The 21,998-nt window shown below is 44.1% G+C and overlaps 1 protein-coding gene across 1 annotated transcript in view; it reads right to left on the bottom strand.

The window, feature by feature from the left end:
- ZFP90 (ZFP90 zinc finger protein) overlaps nt 1–21,998 on the bottom strand; it is an 85,889-nt gene that overhangs the window by 62,740 nt on the left and 1,151 nt on the right. The window contains exon 2 of the mRNA XM_081108684.1: nt 12,562–12,709. The gene's annotated coding sequence lies outside the window, so the exon portion shown is untranslated. The remainder of the gene's footprint in view (nt 1–12,561; nt 12,710–21,998) is intronic.

The raw sequence follows: 21,998 nt of genomic DNA, 5'->3' as shown, positions 1-21,998 counted from the left end.
GCAGTGGGCCCCCCACGCTACCCACACTTCTGTCTGACTTGGCTGCAAACTGAGGTTCCCAAGACCTCTCTCTTCAGGTTCCATACTTTTCTATATGCCTCACTGAACTCAGGGAAACAATTTACTTACTATTACCAGTTAATTATAAAGGCTACAAGTCAGGAACAGCCACATGGAAGAGACACATATAGCAAGGTATGGGGAAGGGGCACAAAGATGCCATGCACCACCCTCCCAGCACCTCCCTGTGCTCACCAACTGCAAGTTCTCTAAACCTTTCACTTAGGGTTTTATGGAAGTTCCTTTATATTGATCAAATCATCACCATTGGTGGTAAACTCATTGTCCAGCCCCTCTCCCCTCCCTGCAGGTGGGGTGGGAGGGAGTGAAAGTTCCAACCACCTACGCACACAGGAATGGTTCCTCTATCCTCCAAAAGTCATCTCATCAGCATAAACTCAGGTATGGTAGCAAGGGGCTTATATGAGTAACCAAAAATGCTCCTCTCACCTTTATCACTCAGGAAAATACAAGAGTATTAGAAGCTCTGTGCCCGGAACTGGGGACAAAGACCAGTTTCTTATTGTATCACAACACCACAATGACAAAGGAATTAGTCACCGGATGGACAAGTGTCCTCAGCATTCCTTTAAATCACCCATTCTCTCATGGGCATCCACAAAATAGTGTGGTTTTCAGAGAACTGCTAAGATAGATTTTCGGGGATGCCTGAGAAGCAGGGTGACTGTTCTAATGAGAGCTGTCCTCTTCTTTGGGTTCTTCTATGGCTTCATTTCCTCAGGAAGTTCACCTTGACTTTAAGAAAGGCCAGGCTGCAGTGAGTGGGCGAGGGTGTGTGTGTCGCAAAGAGTCTGAGCTTCCTCTCTAGGCCATTACAAATGCCCTGCTGACCTCTGTGGACACCACAGACCTAGTTCTGCTGTCTGGCTCTGGCCAGCATCTATGTTCTCCTCTTGACCCCATGTCTCTATAGGCTCAGAACATGGGAGCACCCCCCCTCCCCATACTCCCAGACACTCCTGACTGAGCTTGGCCCCTCATATGGTGGGGAAGGCCTGCTTTCTAGATCTCTCACTCAGGAGACACCGATCACAACTCACTATGTAGCCAGCTAACCTAGCAAATCCTCCTGATGAATTCAAATTGAAATCATGTGCCCAGAATGGCCACCCCAACAAAACCGAGTGACCTCTCTCTTGACCAAGTACCTACACAAGGCTCACATTGGCACAGCACACGTTTCCCCAAAGCACTTGTGTTTTAACTGAACGTGGTCTTTCCAGGAGAGTTCCCATCCCCACTAGCATAGGGGAAAATGAGGGCATGAACAAGCTGGGTACTACAGCCAATAGCAGAGTCCGATGGAGAAGGACACAGGGTTCTGAGATCTAAGACACATCTCAGTGCTCAGACACACCTGGTGTTTAACGTGTGTGTTTAACCTGCCACTCACAGACGTACATCTAAGCAGCATGGGGTAGGGGCATCAGGGCCCTGACCCTAATACCAACACCTCCCTATCAGAAACTCAAGCCCATGTTCAAATATTTATTGGGTATCTACTATGTGCTGGCACTGAGTATTCAGTGGTAAACAAGATGGACTAGGCCCAGCCTGCACATTTTTCATAGCCTCAGCACTGTGACGTTAGCCCTGAGAGGTCATGAAGCAAGAACAGGGCTGGCCAGGTTGGGTGCCAAAAGCATCCCAGACAGAACCCCAGAAAGCAGCTGACATCTCAGCCAAAAACAAACAGGTAGGTAGGTAGGTCAACAGGGTTGTGTGTGTGTGTGTGTGTGTGTGTGTGTCTTAGCTGGGTTCAGTGAATGGTGATGCCTAACGGAGCGCCACGAGGGTCTGAAGGGAGTCAGAGGCTACATACAGCAGGGTCTCTCCTGGAAGCTTGAGGCAATGCTGTTGGTCTGAGCAGGGCAACTCCTGCACCAGCCTGGGTCTAGAGGTCAAGCAGTGTGGGCTTGGGAAAAGGCTGGGCTTGTGGGGAAATAGGGAGTAGTGAGCAAGTGAGCAGAGAGGTTCAGAAGGTGGGCCTGAGGGAGGGACAGGGAGGAGCAGCCCAACTTGGCATAAAGGTGACAATAAAGGATGGGCAACAGTGTCACAGCATAAGGGGCATCCTCAAGTCAGGACTGTAGACCCATGGCTGCATCTCCCACACGTCCCCAGTTGAGAGGCATGAGAGCAAGAGACCCTCCGTTGCTGTCGCTGCCTCCAGTCTCTGCTTTTCACTTGCCACTTCCCTCCAAGCCACCTTTCCCAGGCAGTGGCCTCCTTGGCTGTGTCATCTGTGTCTTCATATCAGAGTTGGACTTCCTTGGCCCGACTCCTGGGTGGCTGCATGTCCAGCTGCCCTCCCTGTCCTCTGGTTATTCTGGCTCCTACATGACTCAACTCTGTCCCCTCTCCATACTCACCTGCCCAAGTATCAGGTTAGCTGGCTGGATCCCACAGGGCTTTCCCTGACCCCACTTGATGGAGGATGGTTCAGACAGAACAGGGATGTGGCTAAGTGCCGGGAATTTTGGAAAGCAACCAGGGACCACTGAGGAGCTGGATGGGGAGGGGACCAAGGATGGGCAGGCATGAGGTGGAGGCAGGTTTAGTTCAAGATTTAAAGGGGCTAAAGCTGGGAAGTCTCCTGGAGATCCCAGAGCTGAGCTAAGAGGTGTTGAGAGCTGCTAAGCAAGGCCTGGGGCCAGGAATCTCAGAGACAGCAGGGAACTCAGTAAGTGGCTGAGGACAATTGTCAAACTGGGCATCTTTCTCACCTAGACTCCCTTGTTCTTGTCCAGCAGCATCTCAGAGATATTGCTGGCCTCTGACAGGTCAGGGCACAGCAAGCCAGACAGATGGGACTGGCCAACCAAAGAGAAAGCCACAGTGACCAAGATGGCTCCTCTCTGAGGGGAGGGAGGCAGCCTGCTGGGTGCTCTGAAGAGAATGCTAGCTCACTCACCTTGCCGCCCAAGCTAGATTCTCCCCAGGGCATGGCACTCTGTGGGTATGGCACTTTAGAAAGGTTTTTGGTTTTTTTTTTTTTTAGCTCCTGCAGCCTACAGACAGTTAGTAAATCTTGTCCTGAGGAATTTCAGGTTAACTGCTCCCATCAGTTCATCATCCAAAATCTGGAGCAGAGTTGGGATGAGACATGAGACATATGACAATTCAAAATCCCAGGATCTCAAATATCAAAGAGTGAATTCAGTTTCAGAAACATATAATCATGTTCCAAGAAGGATGTGGCTCCAAGGCTCCTAATAAATAAGAATGATGCTGAGATGCCAACACCCACCAGTCCGACACTACAACCACCTGCAACTACCTGGTCCATGCTGGCCAGCGAGAAGCCCAGCACTGAGCCAGGTTCTGCCACAATTTTTGCTGTGGGATCTCCTGGCCTCAGATTCTTGATCTGCAAAACACTCCCTGCCCTGTGTCAGGCTGCATAGGGGAGCTTCGCCCTCTGACATGGCTCACTCTGGCTGGGCTGAGCTCTGGATAAAGACTTGTCTGGGCCATTCATTTTCCACTGTTAGAGAAATGGAATTTCCTCTGAACCTCTGTGGCTCGTGGATGGCTCAGCCAGCACAGCACTCATGGGCCTGCCTCTGAAAGCAGGCAATTCTCTCCATGTGGCCCCGAGTGACCAAGGACAGCTGAAAAGAGAACAAAGAAAGGAGAACCAGACCAGAGGCGTGCATGCCCTCAGAGACATTCAGCTTCCTCCCCCAGGGCACAGGGCTCGGCACTAGACTCATTGCTATTCTTGAGGACAAAGTGGTTTGAGCCAACAGCTTCTGCAGCTTCTCCACTCTGTGGCCTTGGCCAAGTGACTGTCCTGCTCTGTGCCTCAGTTTCCCCACCTGTCGAGTACACATTGGTACAACCTTTGGGAAGCCATGCGGCATTCACTAGTAAAGTTTAAGATGCATACACCCTCTTCTGCACATGCTCACAAGTATGAGATTGTTATAGTAATATTGTGGGAAATATAAAAAACTGGGAACAATCTTAATGTTGATCAGGAGAATGGATATGGTAGTATATTCATGTAGTGGAATATTATAGGCAACTAGAGGCCTGATGTATGAAGTTCGTGCAAGGGGCTTGGCCCTCGCAGCCCTGGCTTCGTCCAGAAGGTTGTCCGGACAGTCGTTCCGCTGTTCGACCATTTGGTCAACTTGCATATTGTGCTTTTATTATTACAGATGAAGACAAATGAATTAGAGCTACGCGTGTCAACATGAAAGACTCTAGAATGTGACACGGAGCAGCCCTGTGGGCACACAGCCTTCATGAGGCACAGCTCTATGTGCTTCCAAGCTGGCTGAGTCCTGGAGCAAGGAAAGGGATGGCCTCCTGGGTGAATGTGAGTCACATACGAGACTCACCTGCTTCCAATCCACCAAAGGTCTAATGCCCAAATTTCCATTATTAGAAACGTACTCCTCTGGGTCAGCGCTATGTGCTGTGTTGGAGATCAAAGAGACCCAATGGTTTCCACTTCTACAGTTCTCTGCTGGGCAACTACTGGGCACAGACCCAACCCCTTCTCACTAAAATGATCATGGAAGGAAACCAAGGCAGGTTCAAGGACAAAATTTGGGGCACACCAGTATTTAAGAATTGGTCAGAGAGAGAGGTGAGAGGAAGCAACTGAAAAGCATGAAGAAATGCCAACGGAATTACAAGGGTTTTAAGGAGTTATAGAAACTGAATATATATCACACAGATAGGTCCGTTCAGGTGAAAGATTCATTTAATAATCTGACAATCAAAAATTCATTGGTGGCCTTAGCAAGGGCAGTCTTTGTATAATGATAGGGGTAGAATCTAGATTTTTGTGGGAAGTAAAAGAAGCTGAGGAAATGAAGACACAAAGTATGGTCTAACTTCAAGAAGTTTGCTTATAAAGGGCAGGGTGGGAGCTGCCCAGGAAGAGAAAGTAAAGGTAAGCTTTTCTAAAATGGGAAAGAAATGTACTTACAGGGCGAAGAAAAGGAACCAGGCACAAGGGAAGGATGAGAGAATCAAAGAAAGAGGGTAATTTATTGAACTGGATTCTGGAAGAGGCAAGGGAGGGTGGGAGGGAGATCCTAAGAGGGAGGCTAGTCTTGGCAATGCCATGTAGATCTTCTTAGAAGCAAGGAAGAGAGGAGCTGAAACCTGATATGCTTCACTCTCCCAGGGCTGCAGAAGTTGGATATAGACAGCGGTAGGTGGACAATTTGAGAAGAGTTGGATAATCAGGGAACAGCTAGGATGGGGAATGAGCGTAGTGTCTGGCCAGGTGTGGATAAAAGGACTGGCAAACTGCTGGCTGAATTGGAAACCACATCTCCATGGTGGTACTAATTTTCTTTTTGTCACAGTAAAGCTTGACAGCTCTGAAGTCCCGCAGAGAAGGTGGAAGGCTGGATTATTCCAGGCTAGGGTAGACAGAGAAGGTACAGCTGGATATGGGGCTTGAGGCTACCAGACTGTTGGTTAGCCAACAGCAGCTCTGGGAACAGCTGGGGTTAGCAGACAAAAGAGTCTTTTCCAGCCCTAGCCAGTTTGGCTCAGTGGATAGAGCATCGGCCTGCAGACTGAAGGGTCCAGGTTCGATTCTGGCCAAGGGCACATGCCCGGGTTGAGGGCTCGATCCCCAGTAGGGGGCGTGCAGGAGGCCGCCGATCAATGATTCTCATCATTGATGTTTCTATCTCTCTCTCCCTCTTCCTTCCTCTCTGAAATCAATAAAGAAATATATATATATTTTAAAAAGAGTCTTTTCCACTTTCCTTTTTTATGAGGGATAATATTCTGTTGTAACTTAAAATGTATTAAATAAAAAAGCCATTTGAATGACTGTAGTTGATGTTTTCAACACTGAAGTAGCAACCTGCACCCAAACTTGCTTCTGGGTCACTGACTAGGGTCAAGTGCTTTATGTGAGCACACGACCTTATCAGCTATATCTCTCAGCCTCATTTTCACCACACAAACTCAGAGGTAACAATGGGATGAATTCTCATCTTTACTTCCCAGCCCCGTGCAGGTGACTGGTGCCAAAGGTACATAAAAAGAAAACTTTTTAAGTTTCTAAATGTGGTACTTTGATCAACCTGATGAACTATTATTGAAAAAATGACTAGGTTGAAAACGATTAAGCCTAGTTGTTGCTTTTTGAATAGGAACCATGCTGCCCAGTATTGCTGTAGTATTATAGCCCTCTTAATCATCTGGAAGGAACTTTGTTAGCTTTTCAGAATTTAGAGATGAGGTCTACTTTTCTGTGCTTTATCATTTTGAACTCATTTTTCCGCCAATTATTCCTGTTCTGCACTGTTTATACTCATAAGAAGTCAGAATTACCTAAATAGCCAGTGAGAGGATTTGTTTATAATTCTCTTTTTTCTTATTGGAAAAACAATGCATGTTCATGACAGAAAAATTAAAAATGCAGACAGGTAAAAGGAGAATGGAGGGATGTGTGTACTCCTTCCTGGAGACACCACTGCTAGTTAACACCCAGGAGCATCCTCCCTCTCCTTCTCTAAGCTGCATACAGTGGGTTCACACTGTACTTACTTTTTGCAACCACTTATAATTGCCTTCAGGCTCAATCCCCTATGTACCTCTCACACACCTGCTGGCCCTGTGCCCTAGGGAAGGAGTTTTGGAGGCAAGAGTTGAGGGTGCTGTGAGGCTAACCTAAGAGGGAGGAGAACAGCATCGTGTGCTCCCCTTGGAATGGCCACATCTGCTTCAGGGACTGCAATGCCGTCACTGAATAATCATGTTAACAGCCACCCCCAGACATCTGTGAATAATCTGGAGCCTTATAATTTGTGCTTTTGGAGAGCTCCACAAAGCCATGTTGGATCCCTCAAGCAGGGACACTCAACTCACAGCTGAGAGGAGCCAGTAAACCTGAAAAACAACAACTTGAACTTAAGTCATAACAGGCTAGGAACAAAGTTCAAAAGATTAAACAAGCTAAAAATGCCAACGACGATTCTGAATGAATGCTATCCTGAAATAACTTGGCACGTGGGCTCGTTTCCTCCTGGAGCATCCCCGTGTGCCCCTACTTGGCCCACTCAGGAACAAGGGATGTGCTCCAGGCCCCCAGAGGTGCTGCCTTCCTCTGCCCACAGTCAAGCCCTATGATCCCTGCAATGTCAGTCTTCAGTACAGGAAGACAGAACATGGGAGTTTCTTTCATGCCCGAGAACACAGCAGTGAGCTGCTTTCTCCATGCTACCTCCAAGAAATTGATGGGTAAACTGGCCTCAGGGGGCCGCAAGGAATATGGAGAGAACAGGAGCCCAAGGAGACCAGGATTTTCATTCAGACCTTGAAAAATTACCTAATCTATCTGATTCTCCAATGACTTGCCTATGAAATATGGATCTTTGTAGGGTTATGGTGTTTAAACTGAGGCTATGCAGGTAAAACATCTGGCATCTTATCTTGCATATAGGTGGTACCCAGAGACTATTAATTTACCTCCCAGACCAGTGATCCCATCATTCCTTTTCAGACTTGTCATGGCCTGAGCAAGAGCATCCTGTAGATTGGGGTAAACAATATTCTTTCCTTCAACCAATGTTACAAAATGTGCCTATATGCTTGGCACCCTGGAACACTGACTTCACTTAAAGATTTTTAAAAATATTATTTTAATGTTATTTTATTATTTAAAGACAAATCTTATGGAGAAGAATACAAAATTTACATTACCTTCAAAGAAAAATATGAGTCTTTTGCTCATGACTGACTTCCCAGGAATCCTGCACCCCAACTGGAAGATGCTAAGATGCCCAAGGACATGACCTCAGGTCCAATTCACACAGATCTCCACCTTTTCCTACAGTGAGTCATGAACCAGAAGTGACATGGTCCCCTCCTAGCAAATCAGGGTGGAAGAACACTGGTCCAGGATAAACCAGCCAACTACACAATGAGCACGAGGGCTATCTCCAAGCCTTGCTTGCACATTCTGCCTTTCTGACTTGCAAGTCATCTTGTGGCCGACTCTTCCAAAATTATCTCACCTCCAATTCTTAGGAAAACACACTCCTATTTCTAGGAAATCTGCTCTGTGTCAAATCTGGGATGCTTAGCCAGGTCAAAGTTGTTTTCCTTACTCTCTCTCCATTGTGACCTCCTGCCACTTCTGGGGTCACCTTCCAAAGTCAGATTCTGAGATTCAAACTAGAGATGACCCCATCCATTTACCTTTGCTGTCTGGGCCCTACTGGACTCAGATCTGTGGGCTCCTCTTAGCACAGGGCGACCTGGGTGGAGAACCAGATCTCCCATGTTCATTTTCTCATAAGAAAAAATGAGTCAATCACCATATTAGCTAATTTCAGTATTTGATATATAACAGAAAAATGGTAGCGGTGACCATCTCTGAACGGTGAGAATATAAGTGGTTTATATTTCCCTCATTTTGCTTACCTGTATTTTCTCATTTTCAACAATGAGCATGTACTATTTGTGTATAGACAATGAAAAAAATGTAAATGCTAACTAACATTCCCCTCATTTAGCTGTTTCCTGATGATTTTACATTTTGAATTCAAGCTCAATATTCAAAGCAGAAGGTCACAGAATGTGTTTCATAGGATAAAAGACTAGAAATCCAATAGCCCTTTTATCCAGCTGAACCAAATTTCAGTGTAGACTTGGGTTTACAAGATCAAATTAAACTGCTTTTGAGGTAGAGTTATTTATCCAATGTATTTGGCATATGGTTAAGGTTATCTTCTTATGAATCAAAATCACAATAAAACTAAGAAACTGCTGGTGAGGTAATGGAAAACAAAATTCAAAGCCATGGCCTTGGGAGATCACATTATTCTCCAAAACACCTTAGAAACCCGAGTAGGTGACATCAGACATGAAACTGTACTCATAATTCATTCAATAAATATTTGCATATTTGCCATTCCAGCCACCATCGTAGGCATTGGGGATACAGCAGCAAACAAAACTAGCAAAAATTCCTGTCCGCATGAATCCTGTATTCCAGTCAGAATACAAGGGAGACAGAAGATTCCCATGCAGCAATCCAATCCTTAGCATAGTATTAATCATGCTGCTGCTGTTTTGACTGTCGTCCTGCCACTTTTCTTAGAGAAGAACTTTCTAATAATGCCCTTCTAAAACTAGTGATTGGGTCGACTATTTCTTTTTCTTTTCTTTTTTAAATATATTTTATTGGTTTTTTTACAGAGAGGTAGAGAGAGGGATAGAGAGGTAGAAACATGGATGAGAGAGAAACATCAATCAGCTGCCTCCTGCACACCCTCTACTGGGGATGTGCCTGCAGCCAAGGTACATGCCCCTGACTGGAATCGAACCTGGGACCCTTCAGTCCACAGGCTGACGCTCTATCCACTGAGCCAAACCAGTTAGGGCAGGTCTACTATTTCTTGACATAACCCTGCCAGAAGTGGGCAGAATGGATGGCAGTACTTGTAGAATTGGAGAGCTACCTAACCACGACCTTCTTGCAGCAATTATCCTAAGGACTTAGTTGATACAAAATGGTCCAGATGTTCCCATAGGAAGAAGCTGAGGTGCCCCCGATCATTAATAGAGACCTGAGCTGGAAGACTGGGAGACCAGGAACTGTCATGGTAGGCGATGGGATAAGCAGAAATAGGAATAGGACTGATTTAGGGAGACACAGATTTTAGCTCCATGTGAGGGAAAACATTTCAACAGCCAGAGCTGCCCCACAATGGAACGGGCTGAGGGAAAGGCAGTTTTCAGGCTCTAGGGGGTGGATGACCAGCCCAGCTCTGCCACTTACTGGTTATGTGACGTTGGGCTAGTCCCATAACCACTATGGGCCTCAGTTCCCCTGCCTGTAAAATGGGAATTATAATGGTACCTTATATATGGTACTTTTATAAATAGTATCTTATAAATAGGATTGTGGTGATTGTTAAATAAGAGAAAGCATGTACAGTGTCAGGGTACTTAAAGTGCCTGACCCAGAGTAACTTAGACACTGAAAAGCTATTTACATCAGATGATAAAGTTTAAGAACTTATCTTCTATGCTGTTTTTATAGTGGATTTGTTTTGACTTGATATCAAAACAATATTATATACAGTCGTATTTGGCAAGAACATTAAAATTGGTAGTTGAGATCTTAACATCACAAAAATCTGTGGCTATGGCAGGGATAGAACCTACAGTTCTATGAGGAACCCTCTGAACGATGCTACCACATTTCTGATATGACTGTGGTCCAGGCCTGATACATTATCCCTGGCTTTGGATTTTTGTAAAATCCCATGATTTGGACACATCATGATCTTGGTCCTCCCTGGAGGTGCACCACGGTACTGGGATAAGGCCAGCACCAGTGTTCAGTGTATACTTGAATCACAGAATCGCTAAGGCAGGAGCACCATTACCCTATACCAGTGATGTCGAACCATTTGAGCTCGGCGTATCAGCATTTTGAAAAACCCTAACTTAACTCTGGTGCCATGTCACATATAGAAATTTTTTGATATTTGCAACCATAGTAAAACAAAGACTTATATTTTTTATATTTATTTTATATATTTAAATGCCATTTAACACAGAAAAATCAACCAAAAAAATGAGTTCACGTGTCACCTCTGACACGCGTGTCATAGGTTCGCCATCACTGCCCTATACACATACCCAGAAGGGCTACTCTGGTGGTAACCCAGGGTTTAAAATAGGATGTCCCCAGAGAAGCTGTGCTTAATGTCACAAAACTCCCAAGGGCTCATTACTGACCAGGGCAGCAGTGCCAGTCTCAGCCCCACTCTGGGATACCCAGGGCTGGTAGACTCAGATGGCAGCGTGGGACAGGACACCAGAGGCACAGGCCGGGCTGGAGAGCCAAGCCATAGTTCAGTGGGACAAGGGCAGCTCAAGATAGAATCCCAACCTACTCATAATCCCTTTTGTGGTTCCAGGTGTGGGGGGCCTATCCAGACAGGTTTCCTCTTCCACCCAGTGAGGGCATCGCAGGAACAGCTGCACAGCCCCAGGTGAACTGCTTTACAGCCCAGCCCCACCTCCTGGCCCTGACTATTGGTAATGGCCCAAGGGTAGGAGGGGCAAGCAGCCAATCCATTTATGTGTGCCCAGCAGGCCTTCTGGCAGCTGCTATCCCCACATCAGATGCCTTAGGGTCAGAGGTCAGTCTTTAACTGTGGAGCCAGTGTCCAGCACTCAAGTTCCTACCGGCACCCCCTCATGCCGGCCAGCTTTCCAGGCATGCCTTAGACCAGCCATGGGCAAACTACGGCCCGGGGGCCAGATCCGGCCCGTTTGAAATGAATAAAACTAAAAAAAAAAAAAAAAGACCGTACCCTTTCATGTAATGATGTTTACTTTGAATTTATATTAGTTCACACAAACACTCCATCCATGCTTTCGTTCCAGCCCTCCGGTCCAGTTTAAGAACCCATTGTGGCCCTCGAGTCAAAAAGTTTGCCCACCCCTGCCTCAGACCCATCTGAACTCCTAGCAGGTAGAGAAATCAGGCTTATTTCCGCCTACTCTCCTTACATCCACTACTTAGAAATCAAAATTCCAAACAATAATATCTTGTATGTGTGTGGTGTTTAGCACTTTTCCATTTACTTTTCATAGCCTGCATGTATTGGTTAGAATTTTTAGTTGTAAGCAAAAGTAACTAACTTTGGCTGATGTGCACAGCAAAGAGCATAAATTAAAAGATAGTGAGTAGGTCACAATATCTCCAGGAAGGTAGAAAATCAGGTTTGGAAGCACATAATCAAGAACGATGTCCCAAACTCCAACTCAGCAGTAGTCTTAGAAGACATCGTTGTGACCACTGAGTCTGGCATACCATCCCTGCCACCTATACCACAGACACCTTCTGAGGGATGCTGTCCATTGAACTCTCACTGGAAACTGAGAAGATACCCATCAAAGCACTAAAAGGGGTGCAAAGCAGGCCCTCCTTTTTTGCTGTCACTGGCTTCCAATTCAAAATTGGTGAGGAGTGGCATCGGGGAGAGAGAGAGTTTGTTGGACTGGAGGAGCCTGAGGCTCAGGCTGATGCCCAGGCCTCGCTGCAAAGGAATGGCTCCACCTCATGAGACACGGAATCCCTCAAACACAGGAAGGAGGCTCAGCTGCCAGGCAACCAAAATGAGTGACAAATGTCCAACTTCATCTCATTTGATTATCACGCCAGCATGTGAAGTTGTCAGACCGACTCTTATTGTCCCCATCTTAGACAGCAGGAGTGGGGTCAGGGCAGCCTTTCTACCAACATTGAAAAAAAAATAGGGAGAAAAGCAAAGTCTTGTTTTCAGGCTTTAAACGATCAACTACAGAAATGTGGGATGAGAGGAAGTAGGTTTGGCTGCAGGTCCACATAAAGGTCTTAGAATTTCAGCTGACTTTAAGTTTCATATGAACCCAGCTGAAGAGGCTGCTGATGTGGCCAGTGCAGACTTGTGTCTGGGACAGTGTCTTTGCCACCAGGCCTGCCAGACTTACCTGGAGTTGACCATTCTAGCCATCTATTTGCAGAGATGAGCAGCAAAAGCAGGGAGGTTCTGTAACATCTGGTATGTGGGCTCTGCTGCTTCAGAGGGCAGGAATGGGGCCAGATGGGAGCCACGACGACCAGAAGCTAGTTCAAGACCTGTAGAGCAGGCCAAAAACAAGACAAGCTTCCATGAGATGGCGAGGTCCTCACTGCCAGGCTATGCAAGCAAAGGCTAGAAAGCCATCTATCAGAATTTCCACTAAACTAGATGATGAATGCAGGCCCTTCCAACTCTAAGATGCTATAAACCTCCAATGTGCACTATAGACATTGGGCATGATCTACAAGGTAGGGCAATGGCCCTCCAAGAGCCTCCTGAGGACCTACTGAACTAACCAGTGACAAAAGAAGAAAACAAAAAAATGTGCATTCTTAATAGACATAAATTATAAATAAAAGGAAGGGTCATGTTATACTCTGCATTAGCCAAAACTGAAAGTAATATCTAATGCTGGAGAGACTGTGATGAAGCAGGGACATTCATGCTGGCAACTGGGCAAAATGGGTACCGCCCTTTTTGAAATCAATATGGCAGATGGTATAAAAACACCAAAACCATGTTTAACCCTTTAACTCAATAACTGTTCATTTGGGAATTTACCTTAAAGAATAATTTGTAAAGGGTAATTGCTATAAACTTGGAGTATTTCATTACATTATTTTAAGTAATAAAAAATCTTAACTAGGGGCGAGGATAAATATAGTGTGATATTTGATGGACTATAAGGCAACCATTACAGATTGCATTTATAAAGAATCTCTGTTCCTCGAGGGCAAGTCCTGTGTCCCGTTTACCACTATAGACCAAGTACTGTCTGGAACATAGAAATGCCTCATTAAATATTCATTGACTAAATGAGTGAATGAGCAACTGAACAAATGAATTCAATCTTAGCAAGGGAAAATGCGTATAACATGTGATGTTAGAAAAATAAAAGCAGAACTCAAAATTATATCTACACTATGATTTCCATAATGTGAAAGGTTATATACACATGTGTCCTACATGAGGACTGTAATGCAGAAAAATAAAAAATAAGTGTTAGGGTCATATACTACGGATTATGTGTTGTTCTTATTCATTCAACATGTTTCACTGAGCACCTGCTATGTATAGGTGCTGTGCCACATTCTGTGAGTACAGCAGTAAACAAAATAGACAAAATATCTACCCTAATGGAGAGTTTATTCTAGTGGATTACTGGAGGAGTAATAGTGGGGGAGAGACAGACCATAAACAGATAAGAGAATATATAAAATATCAGATAATAATACTGGAGGGTAGCGAGTGCTAGGAGAGGAAAAGCTGCCATTTAAATTTTTTAAATTTTTATTTATTTTTTAAAGTATGTTACTATTTATGTATTTATTTATTTATCTATATTTGTATTTTTTAATTGATTTGAGAGAGAGAAGCATTGATCACACCAGGGATCAAGCCTGCAATGTGGGTATGTGTCCTGACCAGGAATCGAACCAGTGACCTTTCAGTGTATGGGGCAATGCTCCAACAAACTGAACCACACTGGCCAGGGCAAGGCTGCCATTTTATATGGAATATCCATGAGGATATCTAGGGAAAGAGCTTCAAAGCAGAGGGAACAGCAAGTGCAAAGGCCCTGAGGCTAGGCCTGTTTGAAATGAATAAAACTAAAAAAAAAAAGACCGTACCCTTTTATGTAATGATGTTTACTTTGAATTTATATTAGTTCACACAAACACTCCATCCATGCTTTTGTCCCGGCCCTCCGGTCCAGTTTAAGAACCCATTGTGGCCCTCGAGTCAAAAAGTTTTCCCACCCCTGGGATAGAGTGTACTTGAGGCAAACAAGGAAGAGCATGGAGGGTCAATGTGCTGCAGCAGAGGGAACCTCCGGGATGAGGCAGAGAGGCTACAGGAGTCCGTGTATATGACCCTACAGGCCAGTGGTTCTCAACCTTCCTAATGCCGCGACCCTTTAATACAGCTCCTCATGTTGTGGTGACCCCCAACCATAAAATTATTTTCGTTGCTACTTCATAACTGTCATTTTGCTACTGTTATGAATCGTAATGTAAATATCTGATATGCAGGATGTATTTTCATTGTTACAAATTGAACATAATTAAAGCATAGTGATTAATCACAAAAACAATATGTAATTATATTTTTGTTTTCCGATGGTCTTAGGCGACCCCTGTGAAAGGGTCAACTGACCCCCAAAGGGGTCGCAACCCACAGTTGGTGACCCACAGGTTGAGAACTGCTGCTATAGGCCATCCTGAGGGCTTTAGGTTTTGTTTGCAATGAGACAAAGAAGCCACTGGAGAAATTTGAGTAGAGGTGTGAAATGATCTGACTTACGTTTTAAAAGAACCAACCCTTATATAAGAATATTTATAAAAGTTTGAGATGAAAGGAAGACTTTTAAACATGGACAGATTATCACAACATTCATGAATTGATTCACAAAATATTTCCTGAACACCCACTGTTCCAAGGGGCAGGAATAGCAGGCTTATTTCAAGATTACAAAGATTTATCAACCATACAGAAATATTTTTAAATAACATCGCCTTGTTTTAAAGACAGAAATTGCTCAGAGCAATTAACTGATTTTATCCTTTTTTTCTTTGGAAATTATGGGGATCATTTTTCTCAATTAACATTTAGATACACATTTCATATTCTATATCAAGTCCCATAATTGTGAACTAAGCTGCTGTTTGGGAAATCCTAAAGTTGGATTTATTTGACTTGTCTTAAATATCTCATGCACAACACTTCTGCAGCATTACTCACAATCCAACCTTACTGATAGGAGACCCTTGTGGGAAGTCTGTATGTGCTGGCAAGATTATCTGAAAAACTAATAAAATCCTTGTAATCCTTTTCAAGGATGCAGAAAGGAAAATGGCTGCATTTCAAATTCATGGCATTTCAAAGGCATGAATTAAGCTCTAAGCTCTACATTTGAAAAAAATTAACACAAGCTCTCTAATTTATGTTCTAAACTGAGAAAACAAATCATTGCTAAGAAATGAAATCTGCAAAATTCTCAAACACATTTTCTAGTTGATATGCACATATTTAAATCTACACACTACACCAAAATATAAATTGTAAGAATCACTACCCTTGAACTTGGTTGATACAACTTCACTATGAAATATGGAAATGTCTTTTGTTTGGTTAATTTTATTCCTAGACATCCTGACTTTTAGGTGTGTATAAAACTAATCGTTTTTAGATGATGTTGAGATAATACTTCTGTAAAAATGTATGAGAAAGCTCATTGGTTCTCTTTCTCCTTAACCCTCATGACTTGGGTAAGAAAACTTCTTCTTAGTTCCCTGACATCTTGATTTCTGTGACACTCTTGTCAGAGGGCTCTGCACCCTACCCCTACTCCTTGTCATCATCTGTTAACTTCCCATTCACTGTACAGGTTGGCATAGAGCCCACTAGGGGTCCTTCTCTCCTTCAAAGCAGCCAACTTTCTGGGAGAGCTTGTGTTTTAATCCCATGAGCTCTTCTGTCCAATCCAGCCACCCTGACGCCGCCCCTGACCAGAATTCCTTCACCTCTGACCAGTCTCGACTGCCCTTCCTACTCTTCCCTCCCACCCATCATATCTACCTTCTCCCTCCACTGAGAACCCCACCCCTCCCATCTGTCCCTTCCATCCTGGCTTCACCTCCTTCCTCTTGTGGACCACCACTTCCACTTCCTTGCTTTCTAGTCTCCCTTGTCCAACAAAGCTCAGCCCTGGATCAGCCACACCAGTAGCCTTCTCTATGTCTATTTCAGGTCTGATGAGATGCTGGAAAAAAGCCCACAACCACACAGGTTATCTTGGGAGAATGCCTTAATATGTGTGCCCCCAACTTCAGCAGGCTCTCACCACTGCCCTTCAGTCCCTGTGGGTTGCTATTAGCCTTCCCTCCTTTTTTCCACAGTGGCCATCTTGAATATTTTCCTCTTTCTATAAGCTTCCCACGGACCTACCAACCTACTGACTTAACGGCATCTCCAACTCCGCCTTCCTTTCTCTCCTCCCATCTTAGAGGAAACCTGGGCCCTCCTCATGCTTGAGACTCACTCTGAACCCTCTCACTTCCCACTCTCCTACTGGACCTCTCTGCTTCCTTCAATCACTCTCTTTCCTGTAACCTCAACTAACCTTCCCCCACCAGCATTTTTAAATGTCCTTTTCTCTCCCGATTTAAAACAAAATTCTCTCTCAACTCTACATCCTCTCTGTTTTTCTCCTTCCTCTCCTTCAAAACAACTCCCAACAGTTATCTACATCCACTTCCCATGCACTTAGACTTCTGTCCCTGCAACTCCACTGAACCTCTCCAAAGTTGCCAGGGACCTCTTGGTTACTAAACTTGGTGTTCACTTGTTCAGACGTTGGCTGACTTGACCATTCTGCACCATGTGACCTCACTTCCTCCATTTGGCTTCTGTGGCATACCATTCTTTGGTTTTCCTATCTTTCATTCTTTTTTAAGAAAATAATTCTTTATTGGAGAAAGTATTACATATGTCCCCCTTTCCTCTCCATTGACTCTCTCCAGCCCTCCCCGACCCCCTGCCCCAGGGACTCACCACCCCATTGTCTGTGTCCATGGGCCATGTATATATGCATACAAGGTCCTTGGGTGATTACCTCCCGCCTTCCCTCCGAGATTCCGCACTCTGTTCCATGCTTCCACGTCTCTGGATCCACTCCAATCATCAGTTTATTTTGTTACTTAGATTCCACGTATGAGCGTGATCGGGTGATACTTATCTTTCTCTGACTGACTCATTTTACTCAGCATGATACTCTCCAGGTCCCTCCATGCTGTCTCAAAGGGTAAGAGATTCTTCTTTTGTACTGCTGCATAGTATCCCATGGTATAAATGTACCACAGCTTTTTTATCCACTCATCTACTGATGGGCACTTGGGCTGTTTCCAGATCTTGGCTGTTGTAAATGGTACTGCTATGAACATAGGGGTGCATACATTTTTTCTGATTGGTGTTTCGAGTTTCTTGGGATATACTAGTATTCCTAGAATTGGGATCACTGGGTCAAATGGCAGTTCCATATTTAATATTTTGAGGAAACTCCATATTGTTTTCCACAGTGGCTGCATCAGTCTGCATTCCTACCAGCAGTGCACTAGGATTCCCTTTCCTCCATATCCTTGCCAGCACTTGTCATTTGTTGATTTTTGATGGCAGCCATTCTGACCGGTGTGAGGTTATACCTCATTGTCATTTTAAGTTCATCTCTCTGGTGATCAGTGATTTTGAGCATTTTTTCAAATGTCTCTTGGCCATCTGTATGTCCACTTTGGAGAAGTGTGTATTTCGGTCCTTTGCCCATTTTTTAATTGGATTGTTTGTCTTCCTTCTGTTAAGTTGTATGAGTTCCTTATATGTTTTGGATATTAACCCTTTATCAGATGTGTCATTGCCAAAAAGTTCTCCTATACAGTGAGCTCCCTTTTCCTTTTGTTGATGGTTTCTTTTGCTGTGCAGAAGCTTTTTATTTTGATGTAGTGCCATTTGTTTATTTTCTCCTTAGTTTCCTTTGCCCTAGGACAGTGGTCGGCAAACTCATTAGTCAACAGAGCCAAATATCAATAGTACAACGACTGAAATTTCTTTTGAGAGCCAAATTTTTTAAACTTAAACTATATAGCTAGGTACATTGTTATTAACTTAATTAGGGTACTCCTAAACTGGCCTTTGCTAAAAATGTCCTCAATCTGATTGAGGTACGTTCGCTAAGGTCGATCCCTTCCAACTCTTCCATCCACACTCGTCTTGTATACTTGTTTCGTCTATCTCCTTTCATTCATCCTCTCTATATGTCCAAACCATCTCAACATACCTTTCTCAATCCTCGACACTACATCTTCTTTCACTCCACAACGTTCCCTAAAATTAACTTAATCAACTTTAAAGTTTTAAGTCTAAGTTAAACTATAGGTACGTTGAATAAAATTTGATATCATACTTAATAACGATATTATTTATTGATAAAATTAAATTCCTTACAATTTACCTTACAACATCCATAAAATTAAATCATGACAATGACTGACAAACACTAATGTGAACAATGGCCTTGCATCTCCTTGGAAAGTTTGGGTAAGTCAGGTTTGTATGTTGTTGCCCGCACGTGGTATTTTGTGGAAGGGCCACACTCAAGGGGCCAAAGAGCCGCATGTGGCTCGTGAGCCACAGTTTGCCGACCACGGCCCTAGGAGATGTACCCGTAAACATATTGCTACGAGAGATGTCCGTTTCCTCCTCCTATCTTTCTGACTATTCTCTCACTTTTCCTTTCAGGGCCCTCTTCCTCTACCTGCCCCATAAATGTGGGTATTTCCCAAGGGAGTTTGGTCTTCTCTTTGGCCCTCTCTATTGAAGGAATTCATCCAGTCCCGTGGCTTCAATTATGATGTATATATTGATAACATGATAACTTAAGAGTTTCTTCAGATCAGTTCTCTCAAGGATGGCAAGTTCTCAGGCTCTGTCTTTTTGGGTTGAATTAGGTTCAGAGTAATAGTTCCCCTAATTACTTCTTTGGCCATGAATGAATTATTCCCATATATTAAGGCATTTTCCCAAGATAAGCTCCAAATCACCTACTAGACATTTCACCTGGATGTCTCCCACTCACCTCAAACTCATCTTCTCCTCTTCCTGCCTAAACCTGCTCCTTTACTATTCCGCATTCAGAGGAAAACACCACCATCTACCCACCTAGCTTTCTAAGGCAGACATCTGGGCATCATCCTTGACTCACCACTCCTCCACACCTTCAACTCATCACTCACAAAGTCCTTTGAATATTTACCTCTTTATACATCTCAGATCCACCCCCTCTCTTACATCTTCATAGTAATGATGCTGGATCACTTTTGACCTACATCCCAGACTCATCTTCTGACCTTTCTCCACACAGGCCCTAGGCCAGCCGTGGGCAAACTACGGCCCGTGGGCCGGATCCGGCCCGTTTGAAATGAATAAAACTATTGAAAGAAAAGACCGTACCCTTTTATGTAATGATGTTTACTTTGAATTTCTATTAGTTCACACAAACACTCCATCCATGCTTTTGTTCCGGCCCTCCGGTCCAGTTTAAGAACCCATTGTGGCCCTTGAGTCAAAAAGTTTGCCTCCCCTACCCTAGACCGTTTTCAAAATGCACATTTCCTTAAAAACTTTCATTATCTTTAGAATAAAACTAGAGGCCTGATGCACAAAATTCGTGCAAAAGTAGGACTTCCTTCCCCTGGCTGCCGATACCAGCTTCCCTCTGGCAACCAGGACCCAGGCTTCCCTTGCAGCCCTAGCTTCATCCGGAAGGACATCTGGTCTATTTAGCATATTACACTTTTATTATTATAGATTATATTCCTCAGTCTGGTATACCAGGCTCTTTGGGACCCAGCCCTGGTTAATCATTCCAACCCCATGTCTGAGATTCAGCATTCTGGTTAATCCCCTAATTAGAAGACCTATGGAACTTTACTGAGACCTTTTCCCCCTCTAACAAACTTTGAAACTCTAGCTTTTAAGTATCTAGAATTCTATTCTCTTAATGTTCTCTGCTCTAAATCACCTCTAAAAAATGACAAATATATATATTTTGCTTAATCCTCACCCAAGGTCATTTTCCAATGATTTTTAGAGAGAGTGGAAGGGAAGGGGAGTGACACAGAGAGAGAAGCATCGATGTGAGAGAGACACGTCAATTGGTTGCCTCCCGTATGCACCCCAACCAGGGCTGGGGATCAAACCTGCAATTGAGCTACATATCCTTGACCAGAATCAAACCCACAACCTTCAGTACACAGGCCAATGCTCTATTCACTGAGCCAAACTGGCTAGGGCCAAAACAAATATATTGAGCATATACCTGACCAAAGTCATACCTGACCAAAGTCAACTAGCAAGAGAATGGTGGTTTGAACTCAGATTACCAAGGGCATTACCTCCTGCCTGTTTATTCACAGTCAAACCAATTTCTGATAATGCAAGATAAAAAATGTGGAACCGGATTAATATTTAAGTGCTTGATACTTATGTTTTACATAAGGCATCTCATTTATCCATTACAATATTTTCAAGTAAGCAAACTGCAGATCTGAGAAGGTTGTGCAAGGCCACACAGCTAGTAAATAGATTTGAATTCCCCCACCTCAACCTTATTAGCTGCTTCCTAACACCAATAAATTTCATTTTACAACTGATGAAACAGGTCCAGCCCAGGATCACATATCAAATCAGAGGCAAAGTTAGAATTAGAACCCAGGTTTCGTGACTCTGGTTGGCTGAGCAGATGCTAGTTTAAGAAGACTGGTGGAACCCAACTTTCCCCTTATTTGTAACAAATTTTTGAAAACTAGTACTACTCCTGAAGGGCTAAAACGAACTCTAGAGTTTCAGCCGTGGCTCTAAAACCTTTGCTCATACTGTGCTAATGCCTGCCCTGTGGCGTAGTCCTCCCCTTACCCACTTTTCCAACAGCCTCTACTCGCACTGCATCCACAGAATCAGGCTTCAGGACAAATCCCACTTCCCCCTGCCTCCTTCCAGTTCTCTATCTTCAGTAATGAGGTCCCATCTATTCGTCCAGCTCCAACGGCTTTCCCTCCTGGTTGACCCAGGATCAAAGCCCCTCTGCCATGCCTCTTAGAGGTCATTAGTTCTTCCCTAAATGCCATCCATTTTACTCTCTCCCTCATGCTAGCCTTCTTTCCCTGGATGTCATCAACTCAAGGATGACAGAGTTACCTTTGCTCAGGCTCTGTCTTTTTGGTTTAAATCAGGTTCAGGGTAATAGTCCCCCTGGTTACTTCTTTGGCCACAAATTATTCCCATATTATTAAGGCATTCTCCCAAGAATGCTTTAGCTGAAATACACCCAAAATGCCTGGGTAAAGTGACATATGAAGCATGTGTGGGATTAATTGGACTATTTAGTCAACACCAGGGCCCTGAATGGGGAAAGATTCAGAGAAGATGCTACTTGGCAAGGTGGGACATCACCACCAAGGCCCCATGAAGCTGAACAGAGGGTTGAAAGATGGGCAGGAATCTCAGACCATCTTTACTTCCGGGTCAGAAGATATTTCCCAGAAAGACAGTGGGGTATAGGGCATCTAGGCACAGAAAGGAGAAGGGCTATCAACCAGGGGAAAAAAAGAAAAAAAAAAGGAACAAGAAGAACTGGTGACATTTAGGAGAGAATTTATAGGACTTCCAAGGAAAAGGCATGAATCTATCACTCCCTAACGTCAAAAGGACTGGAGAAGGGCCCTCCAGCATTCAGGCAAAATTCCAATCCACTGTAAGAATGACATAAACATTTCTTCAAACACGTGGCATCCC

Source organism: Myotis nattereri, assembly GCF_964212035.1.
Source record: "Myotis nattereri genome assembly, chromosome: 15".
Classification (NCBI taxonomy): Eukaryota; Metazoa; Chordata; class Mammalia; order Chiroptera; family Vespertilionidae; genus Myotis; species Myotis nattereri.
This window is presented reverse-complemented; position numbering and strand designations above follow the sequence as displayed.